Below are 9,925 nucleotides of genomic sequence, written 5' to 3'. Positions count from 1 at the left end.
GGTATGAAATCTTTCAAGTGCTTACATAGGTTCTCACCTATGCACTTGGTAGATTTCAAACCACCTGAAACACTTAAAACCACCTAAAGGTGATTGAAAAGGGTAATCAAACCACTTTCAATCATCTTCAGGTGGTTTGAAATCCTCAAGGTTCTCACCCAAGCACTTGGCAGATTTCAAACCACCCAAAGCACTTAAAACCACCTAGAAAAGATTGAAAGTGGTCATTAAACCACTTCAAGTGGTTTGTTTTTCACTTTCAATCACCTTCAGGTGGTTTGAAAACTTCCAAGTGCTTACATAGGTGCTCACCCAAGCACTTGGCAGATTTCAAACCACCTAAAGCACTTAAAACCACCTAGAAAAGATTGAAAGTGGTCATTAAACCACTTCAAGTGGTTTGTTTTTCACTTTCAATCACCTTCAGGTGGTTTGAAAACTTTCAAGTGCTTACATAGGTGCTCACCTAAGCACTTGGCAGATTGCAAGTGGTTATTAAAATAGTTTAAAGTGATGACAAACTATTTTAACACTTTGCAAAGTACAAGCTTCCACTTGAAGGGGGTTGAAAGTAGTATTTTAGGTACTTTTAAATCACTATCAATACTTTAACTGCTTTGCATAGTACTTGAAGGGAGATTAAACCACTTTGCAATTGTTTTCTCAGTTTTCAAAGGTTTTTTTACAGTTTGACAGTGGTTCTGACAACTTGAAAGTGGTGAACAGTGGTCACTATACTACTTGATAGTGTTTTTTAACAGTTTGATTGTGGTTGTGACAGCTTGACAATGGTAAACATTGGTCAATATACTACTTGGAAGTGGTTTTTTACAGTTTGACAGTGGTGAACAAGGCTTAATATACTACTTCAAAGCGGTCTTTTACAGTTTGACAGTTGTTATATGTTAACCCTCACGAACATCCTATCACCTTCGATGGATGCATATTACTTATTTGATTGAGTCATGGACCGGGCCTGTCGGTCCAATAGGCGCACCACTTATCTTATTTTGACAGTAGTTTTGCAGCGACCGACCACTGTGGGCCCCCATGTGTGAATGGGTCAAACTCTTATAAAAGGTCCATTTGACCTAAAAATCCTCATTCTCTGAGGTGTAAGCTGAGAAGTGCTCTTGCTCCATCTTTGTCTCCTTCTCCTTCATGTGCTCACAGGTGTGTGTGTGCGTGTATGCTTCACACACACACACACACACACACACACACACACACACACACACACACACACACACACACACACACACACACAGAGAGAGAGAGAGAGAGAGAGAGAGAGAGAGAGAGAGAGAGAGAGAGAGAGAGAGAGAGAGAGAGAGAGAGAGAGAGAGAGAGAGCATTGCGGCGGCATCGGCAACGACGAGACAGTTGAGTGCGGCATCGACAACGGCTCCTTCTTCTTCGCAGCACAGGATCCTTCACGACGGAAGTATTGAGTGGTGAGTGACACACCCCTTTCCCTTTGAGCTTGCTAGGCTCTTCTAGTTGTGTGTTTGCAGCCTTTCGAGGCTCGCACATAGTGCACATGCAAGTTCCCAGCTTTGACACGTACGAAAAAGCATAGATTTTTGGCACTGTTGCCGGGGAATGCCTTGCACTAAGCTTGAGGAGCACTCAGTGCTACCTCTGGAAGCCTTTCTTTCATCTATTTTCTGGTTTTTGCTGAGTTATATGAGAACTATTAACTGGTTGTAATATGCAGTTTTAGTTCTATCCGTGTGTAGTTGGTTGGGTTAGACATTGTGTGTGCCGTGTTAATTAGTGTTGTTAACGATTTAGACAGAGCACCCAAAGGTGCAGCAGTGCGCGCACTGGAGATAGCCACTGTGCATGAGCTCGGCGCCACGCAGTTGAACATTATTAAAAAAGAAAAGAAAAAGAGGGAAGTTAGTACTAGTACCAATCATTACTAGTACTAGTTAGTTAGTCAATCACGCGATCAGTCAGTACCAGTACTAGTACCAGTCAATCCGTCAGTACTAGTACTAGTACTAGTATTAGCTAGGTGAGCTGGTTGAGTAAGTCTAAGTGTGCAGTCTACTGTGTGTTAGATGATGTATGTACCATTACTAGTACTAGTAATACAAGAAGCACCGGTACCAATAGTACCAGTATGGTAGTATAGGTATGGCCAGTACTAGTACTTTCAGTACTAGTATCAGTGAGAGAGTTGGTTGAGAGAGTGAGTGTAGTAGTACCAGTACTAGTATACCAGTATACCAGCTACGAAATCTGAGACCAAAGAGATAATTTAAGAAAAAATACAAACAATAGGAAAAATCTGTGTGTGCCTGTATACCAGCACCAATATACCTGTATGCTGGCTAAGTAAGTCTATGAGCGGTTTGCCGTGTTTGACAGTGAGTGTCCAGTACCAGTACCAGTAAACCAATTTGAAAAAAAACCTTAAAACATACCAACACTAGTATAGACCCAATATAGGTATGGCCAGTAGCAGTATCAATACACGTCCAATATATACTAGTACCAGTACTTCACTAAAATCTGAGTACTAATAAAGGTCCAGTACCAGTACTAGTATAGTCATGCGCTAATACCAGTCAGTACCCAAAACTACCATTTGAGACAGTACAATACCAGTAAAGTACACTAAAATACAGAGGGAAATCCAAGACCAAAAAGAGGGTAAATTCAGGTTGCAAATGCTTAAAAAAACTAGGTGAGCGACCTTCATGGGCACTCACCAACACTTCTAGAGTGTTGAGGTCACATGCACCTACGCTCTGGTCGTGTGCTAGAGGATGATCATGTAGAGAGTGTCTCTGTTTATGCGGGCACTCATTATTCCTCCACATTAGGCTCTAGGCCCTCAGCGGGAACCCAAGGTAGTACCACTTAGGACCCACATATTGCGCCAAGTGACTCTTTCTTTGACTACGACATCATGGAGGGTTACCCGATGCCTAATCTCGATAGCTCAAGCCAAGACATGCATGCCATGGGCCCACGGTCCGAGCGGAGCGCGCTTAGCAGCTTGAAGGAAACCTTTAGTAGAGACACTCACTCCGAACATGGAGCTAACGATGTAAATGAGGCGGATGGGGAAGTAAATTTTCCATTCATGACCAACGTAGACCCCATGCTCTTGGAGAGTGTGCACGTGAATACCCCATTCAGTACATCCCCTGACTCTTCAGAGCTATTCACCTCCGAGGTTATACTACCTGATGGGAGAAGCTTTGCCGAAGTGCAAGAGGTTGAGCGATATATCCTTGAGGCTAGGGAAGAGGAAATCGAGAGCGTACGTAGGGTAGAGCAACGAAGAGAGTTAAAAGAAAAAGTCCCTATGTCAACATCCATGCTAGGAGAGCAATTGAGTGCTCTTGAATTGACGACCACTAAGGGTCAACCCATAGAGAGCCACATTGCATTTAGTTCAAAGGACACCCCTAGCACCTCAATCCTAGATGGGGTGTTCCTAAATGAGAATTGGGAGTATGAACTACAAACAGAAACTCTAAACCGACTATACACAGGTTACACCTATCAAGTGGGTTGGTTAGATGTCCTACAATCCACAATGGGTGCTACTAGTGTAGAGGATAACCAACAAAGAGTTTGTGAGGTCATTGTTAGCGGGTCGCCGCGACGGACATCTGCATTATAGCTCTTTTGTACTAACATAATGTCAATATGCAAGGAAGCGACTCGGGGTGGGGCACGGAAACTTAATGAGGGTGTCAATCTCACCAAAGTGAACTCGAAGACTACTCGTTTGTACAACAAAAGCAAATCAACCACGTCCTAGTCAGACAATCAGTATGCGTCCATTCTCAACACTCAACATAATCACGCCGTTTCGGTATCCAAACGAATCCGGAATGTCACGAAACTTAAGGAGAGGTATCACAACACTTATGGGCTCAATCCTACCAAGTTTTGTCACCATATGCGAAGGTACATAAATCGCGATCCATCACAAAAAATGTGCAGAAAATTGAAACAGAAGTACTTGGAAAGATCCTCCTTAAGCATAGAAACACTTATCCAAGGTCAAAACATCAAAAAACAACCATTTTAACTCCCAAATCAATACATTTAGCTCACAAACAACTCGTCGCGAACCACAACATAATTGGAAATGATTACACTTAGATGGAAGAGCAAGAGACAATGTTAAGGCGGTTACGCCGCTAGCGGAAGCTAAATAGCGAGAACTCAACCAACAACAGAATTGGTCAGACGAGGACGGAGCTTGACCCACAGGCGCATGGAAACAACTAGGTGGGTGTCAAATCACCTACTCGACCTTCTAATGACAATCACTACTAAGGAAATCAAATCTAAGTTCTAAAATACGCAAGTGACTGAAATCCTTACTACGAACGAATGCTATACGAAAGAGGATCTAGAATCATTGAATCGATCTCAAACTCAAGGGGAAGTCTATACACTAGGTAAGAACAACACCCTAAAGACTTGAACTGCAAAATCAACCTATAACCACTCCGTGCGGCAAACGCGTATAAGACAGGCCGAAAAATACAGGTGACCGAAACTTGACCCCGATGGTACTAATGCGTAGCTCTACTCGTTGTGGTTCTATAGATATGCTGCACGCTCCATTCCGACACACGAGTTGGAAGAAAACTCACACCGAAGCTCGTAGGAACTTACCACACATAGAAGCCGATAGCACGCACTCTTGGTATCTGTGCGTAGCTCTCGCCGTTGCTAACACAATGGCGGTGTCGCTTCTCCAATGGCGGCTCCGTAGCTCGCGTAGCAAGCAGATAAGAATCTCTCTCTCTCACTCTCTCTCAGACACAGTCACGGCGCTCAAAAAACTCACTTTGATTAATAATCTGAATCCCCTTAGGTTACAAAAACCTTGGCTTATATACCTCAGTCTTGGAGGTGAGAACATCTCTAACTAATTACATCAGCAAGTGAAATTACTTCGGGATTACAAGCTGGAAACTCAATTGAGTCCCGTTACTTAATGAATGGCTCAAATCAAAATTAATGTCGGAAAGACATTTATTACAATCAATGGTTACAAAATGATGAGTGTGAGCAAAAATGTGGGTGTGATCCTCTGCTGGCTCAACACTCCCCCCCTCCGCGTTCATGTCGTCCCTGACATGACTTTTATGCTTGGTCAATAAAGTCCTGTCGTCTTGAGCATCTGCAAATGTGATTCGTATCGTAGGTTGCCGATGGTCAAGATTGGGCCGAATATTTTGCTTTCGTGGGTGAAAAAGCCGGTGTAGAAAGCTTCTTCGAATGTTTGCATGTGGAAGCTAGGCAAAAACATAATCCTTTGGTATAGGAGGTGCAACACTTTTGGAGAAGGCTGCAATGAAAGATCATATATCATATCAGTCACTGTGTCGGCCGTCTATAGTAGACTCGAGGTCGTGGCTTTATCTGGCGCGAACACTTCAATGCAAGCTAAGAGAGTCCTGCAGATTTTCTTGAGCATCTAACACGAAAGGTCAGGAGAGCCAGTAAAGAGCTTGATGGTGCCCGTTAGGGTTTTCACCATGTAAGCTTTACCTATTCTCTCTCCTGCCTTTGGTCCTGGCATCCTAGGATAATTAAGCCAATTTGGCTTCTTTTCTGCAATCTTGCCATGCTCTTTCCAGTTTCTGACTCTTGGCACCGGGCAGAAGGTTGCATTCTCCCGAATCTCCTTTGGTGCCTCCACCAAGTAGATGAGGTAGACTGGGTATTTGTTCAGCCAACCTTTCCTCCATCTAGGTTGTGAATCTACTATCTTCTTTGACTGTTCCTCCTTTGTGATGTCGCCTTCGTAAAGAGCGACATACTGCTCTTCCTCTATTCTCTTTTTCGTCTTTAGCACTTCAAATTTCATCAAAGGGAAAGGCAGGCTGGGTTGCATCCACTCTTCATGGAGCACTTTTGTGTCTAATCCCTGAAGTCTAATGGATATGAGGAGTCTCCTCTCCCATTCCATTTCCGCCTTGGCACTCTCCTCTGCCGACTTTTCTATTTGGTCATGTAGCCTTTGTTCTTCTTCTTCAGAGATTCCTGAAGTCGAGGCCACCTCGTGAGCTGGGGCTGGATCTTCAATTGTGGTTGCCTCTCCAGTTTCTGGTAGCTCTATGGCTGCTCCACCTGATTCTTCTTGTGGTGTCTCTGTCTCTCTTCTTTGTTGCTCTTGTAGATCTTGGAGCTGTTTGCGGAGGGCCTCATTCTCTGTCCATAGTGTTTGATTTTCCAATGTGAGCCTCTCCTCTGCGGCCAATGATCCCTCTGCAATGTGCAACCTTTGCACTTGCTCTAATCTTAGCTCTCTTTGTAAGCTTCGGATCTGGTCTTCTAAAGGTGGTACGAGAGTTCCTTCTTGTTCGGTTCCTGCTCTGCTAGCTCTAGGGGTAGTCCTAAGTCTAGTGATTGTTCTTTCTTGGAGCTCGACTCTTTCCCTTAGCTCAATGAGCTCATCCTTGGCTGCCTCCAACTCATCTTCTATCTGCTCCTTTGCTTCCTGTGCACTTGTTACCTCTCTTGAAGCCTCAGCTAGCTGGAGTATCAAGCCGTCTCTCTCGTTTTCCGCGTCATAGAGTGATGCTTTATGACTTTCAGATTCAATCATAGCATTCTCTAATTTCCTCTGCAACTCTGCTTCCCTTTGTTTGGCTGTCTCAATCTCTACTTCCTTTGCCCTGGATCTTTCTTTGATCTTGCCTAGCAGTTCATGCACCATGTGCATGTCTTTTTCATCTTCATCTGTCAACTCTAAAGCTCTTTATGCCACCACCTCCACTGGCTTCGGCTCTTCTAGTACGTTCTGTTCGTCCAGTTTCTCTTCACTTTCTTTTGTACTCTTTGTTTTTTCCTCCGTCCCTCTCCGATCATCTTGTTTTTGTAGGGTGATCCCATAAACTGCCTCAAGGGCCTCTGCTTCAGTGTATCCTATCGCTACCAGATCCTCATAATCATTTCTCTTTTGCTGAACTGGATCTCTCTCCTTTTCTTTGGTCTCGGCCTTCGGCTTTTCCAAATCATCTGTGTCCATCTCTATTGTGGTCTCTTCCACGATATTTTTCGTCTTCTTCGGGCTTGGTACATCAGTCATAGAGGGGTATCTGTCTTCAGCTTCCTTGGCTGTCCCCTTGTCGGCTTGCCCGTCTTTCTCTTGAGATTTAGTAGACTCATCTACTTTCCCTTTCCCCTTGTCGTCCTTTTTCAGCTCAGCTTTTAAAAGCTGTACCTCCTCTTCAGTGTATGGCTCGACAGGTTGCTGCTCCAGTATAGCCTCTGACTCCTCATAAGCTTTAATATATTGATCGTATTGATCAACATGTGGCCTGGCTGAGCTAGTTCCGACTTTGGTGGGGTCTGGCACCCACTTTTCTTCAAAGTCACCCTTTAGAGCTCTTTCTGCTCTAAACTGCTCCACTAGTCTTTCCATTCTTGCCACTTTCTGACTTTTGGTTTGCTTGGGAGCAACCTTCTTCTTTACTTTCTTCATAAGCGGCTCGTCCACCTCCTCTTCAGGTTCTGAAACTATTTCTAGTTTCCGGCGTGCTCTTGTGGATGCCCTCTTGGATACTTTGGGCTGTTCTTCCTCCTCGTCGGCTTCTCTAAGCCACTCATTCTGGGAGGGAACCTTTGGCCACTGATCTCTAGCTCCAATAGCTTCATAAGCTATTCTTGTCAGAATTTCCGCTCCTCCTATGTACTTTGGCTTCTCGTTGTGCATGGCAATTACTTGCTCGTGGATGTGTTGAGCGTAATTCACCTCTTTTGGCATATTGCTCTTTAATGCCCATGTGATGGTGGTCGCAATGGCATGGGGTGGTGTCGTATACTTTTGCGGTCTCTTACTGCAAACATGGAGAAACTGGTTGTACAGTCGGCAAAGGGTTGCCGCTCTTTGGTCCGCCATATCTCCATAGGTTGCATTCTGTTTCTTGGATCCATAGACCTCTATGGCCTCCCTTCTTTCCCTGACAGAGCTCCCTTTGTTGTGCAGCTTCAATGCGTCTGCAATGAGCTGTGGAGTGATCTGTACTTCTACTTTCTCTCCGTCCATGGCTGTCAATGTGGCTTTCGCATCCTTCTGAATGGATGTTGCCAACTCGTACACTCTTCTTGTATCCACACCTGATGGTCTCGAGGTGAAGAAACTGTGCAAGTCTGCCCTTTCCAGGTACCTGCTGATGTCTTCTGACCTGCTATAATCTACCAATTCCTGTGGGATCATCGGTACATCCACCGCTTGCCCTTGAGGATCTCTGAAAGTCCCCTGGTAGATCTTTATTCCCTCTTTCTCCAATACTGCTTCCTCCACCCAAGTTTTGGTTGGCTTGAGGGTTTCTGCTGGAATGTCAAAGGGTTCCGCTTCTGCAAGAGCATCTTTGATTGTCGGTCTTTTTCTCTTCGTTGCCGATAACTTGGCGGAATCCATGGATCCTGTAACTCCAATTTCAGAAGTTAGCGTCTTTTTAGTACTGAAAGCCGAAATGAAGCTTTTAACTATCCAAATGACTTGAAAATTGAAACATGAGCTATTCAGGGCCTAAGGATGCAAGGTAGGTGAAAAAATATGCAAAATGGGCTCAAAATCATGCTAGAGACATCATACGCGTATGATGTCTTTTGTGTCAAAATGACTTCATATTGGTTGTGCTTGTAGCTGATAGTGTATACATGATTATCATATGCTTGGATTTGAGTTTGGATCCCATTTGGTAAAGTTTTGGCCAGTTTAGTCCAGTTCTGACTCTTGGCAAAATTTTGAAAGGGAATTGGATTTTATGATCCAAATTGGATAAAACTTGGTGGTTCACTTTCAAATGGCATGAAGATCACTTCTGTTTGGTGGTTGAAGCCCTGAGGTGCCAAAATCACATAGTGAGACATCATACGCGTATGATGTCTTTTAGTGTATTTTTGGACCAAATTTCTCTATAAGCTTGGATTTGGCTTTAGATAGGCTTATTCAGTGGATTTATGAAGTTTGGATAGATTTTGGACTAAAAATGGCTCTAGAGACATCATACGCGTATGATGTCTTTTTTTCATCAATTTTTCATGGGATTGGTTCTGTGGACTCCCCATGTACTAGTGAAGGACTATATCTACTCAAATCTTGGTTTGGACTTGAGTATGTTGGATTTGGGCCAAAAATAGGCTTTAAGTGAAGGATTTTCCCTCAATTGGGCTAATGGGGTGATCCACTTGACCAAATGGTTCCAAATTTCATATGTAGCATGTATTAGATATATATAATGGATGTATGATGACAAATGAGCAGTTTTGGCTCTGTAAGTGCAAATAGACATCATACGCGTATGATGTCTTTTGTGTCAAAATGGTGCTTTTTGGTTCCAGATAGCTTGTAGATGTGTTAATCAACAATCCTACAAAGTTTCATTGAGTTTGGAGTTATTTTGACAAAATTAGGACCAAAAATCAATTTTATGGCCTAATTTGCGTCTTTTTGGTTTTCCTTGGGTTTTCTAACTCCAATTCTCATGATACTTGATTCATAGGATGTGATTAACATGTGGAATGAGGCTATGCACTCAAATGTTGAAATGGATGTGAAATTCATGCTGTGAGACATCATACGCGTATGATGTCTTTTCTTGAAATGTTGGTCTTTTTGTGCAAAGAATGCTTTGTGCTAGTGCCCTAAGCCCTGCTAACTAGTTTTCAACTTAAAAAGTCATCAGTTTAGCTAAAAAGCCCCCTTATAGACATTTCAGTCTCCGAAGTCGTCTCTTTGCCGTGGGGTTGAATTTCTTCAACTTTTCTTCTCAAGAGTTGCATTTCCAGCTCATTGGATATGTTGTGAAGCCATCTATTTGGTTGAACTTGACTTTGGCTCCCCGTTTTCCATCTTTCTCCATTTGGTTGCCCAAAAGCGTCTTTTTCACCATCGATAAGTGAATCAGCTTTCTTTTGGGTTTTGCTT

Source organism: Adiantum capillus-veneris, chromosome 24 (assembly GCF_014529385.1).
Source record: "Adiantum capillus-veneris isolate H3 chromosome 24, ASM1452938v2, whole genome shotgun sequence".
In the NCBI taxonomy this organism is placed as follows: domain Eukaryota; kingdom Viridiplantae; phylum Streptophyta; class Polypodiopsida; order Polypodiales; family Pteridaceae; genus Adiantum; species Adiantum capillus-veneris.
The sequence above is the reverse complement of the archived record's forward strand: the minus strand, read 5'-3'. Positions refer to the sequence as shown.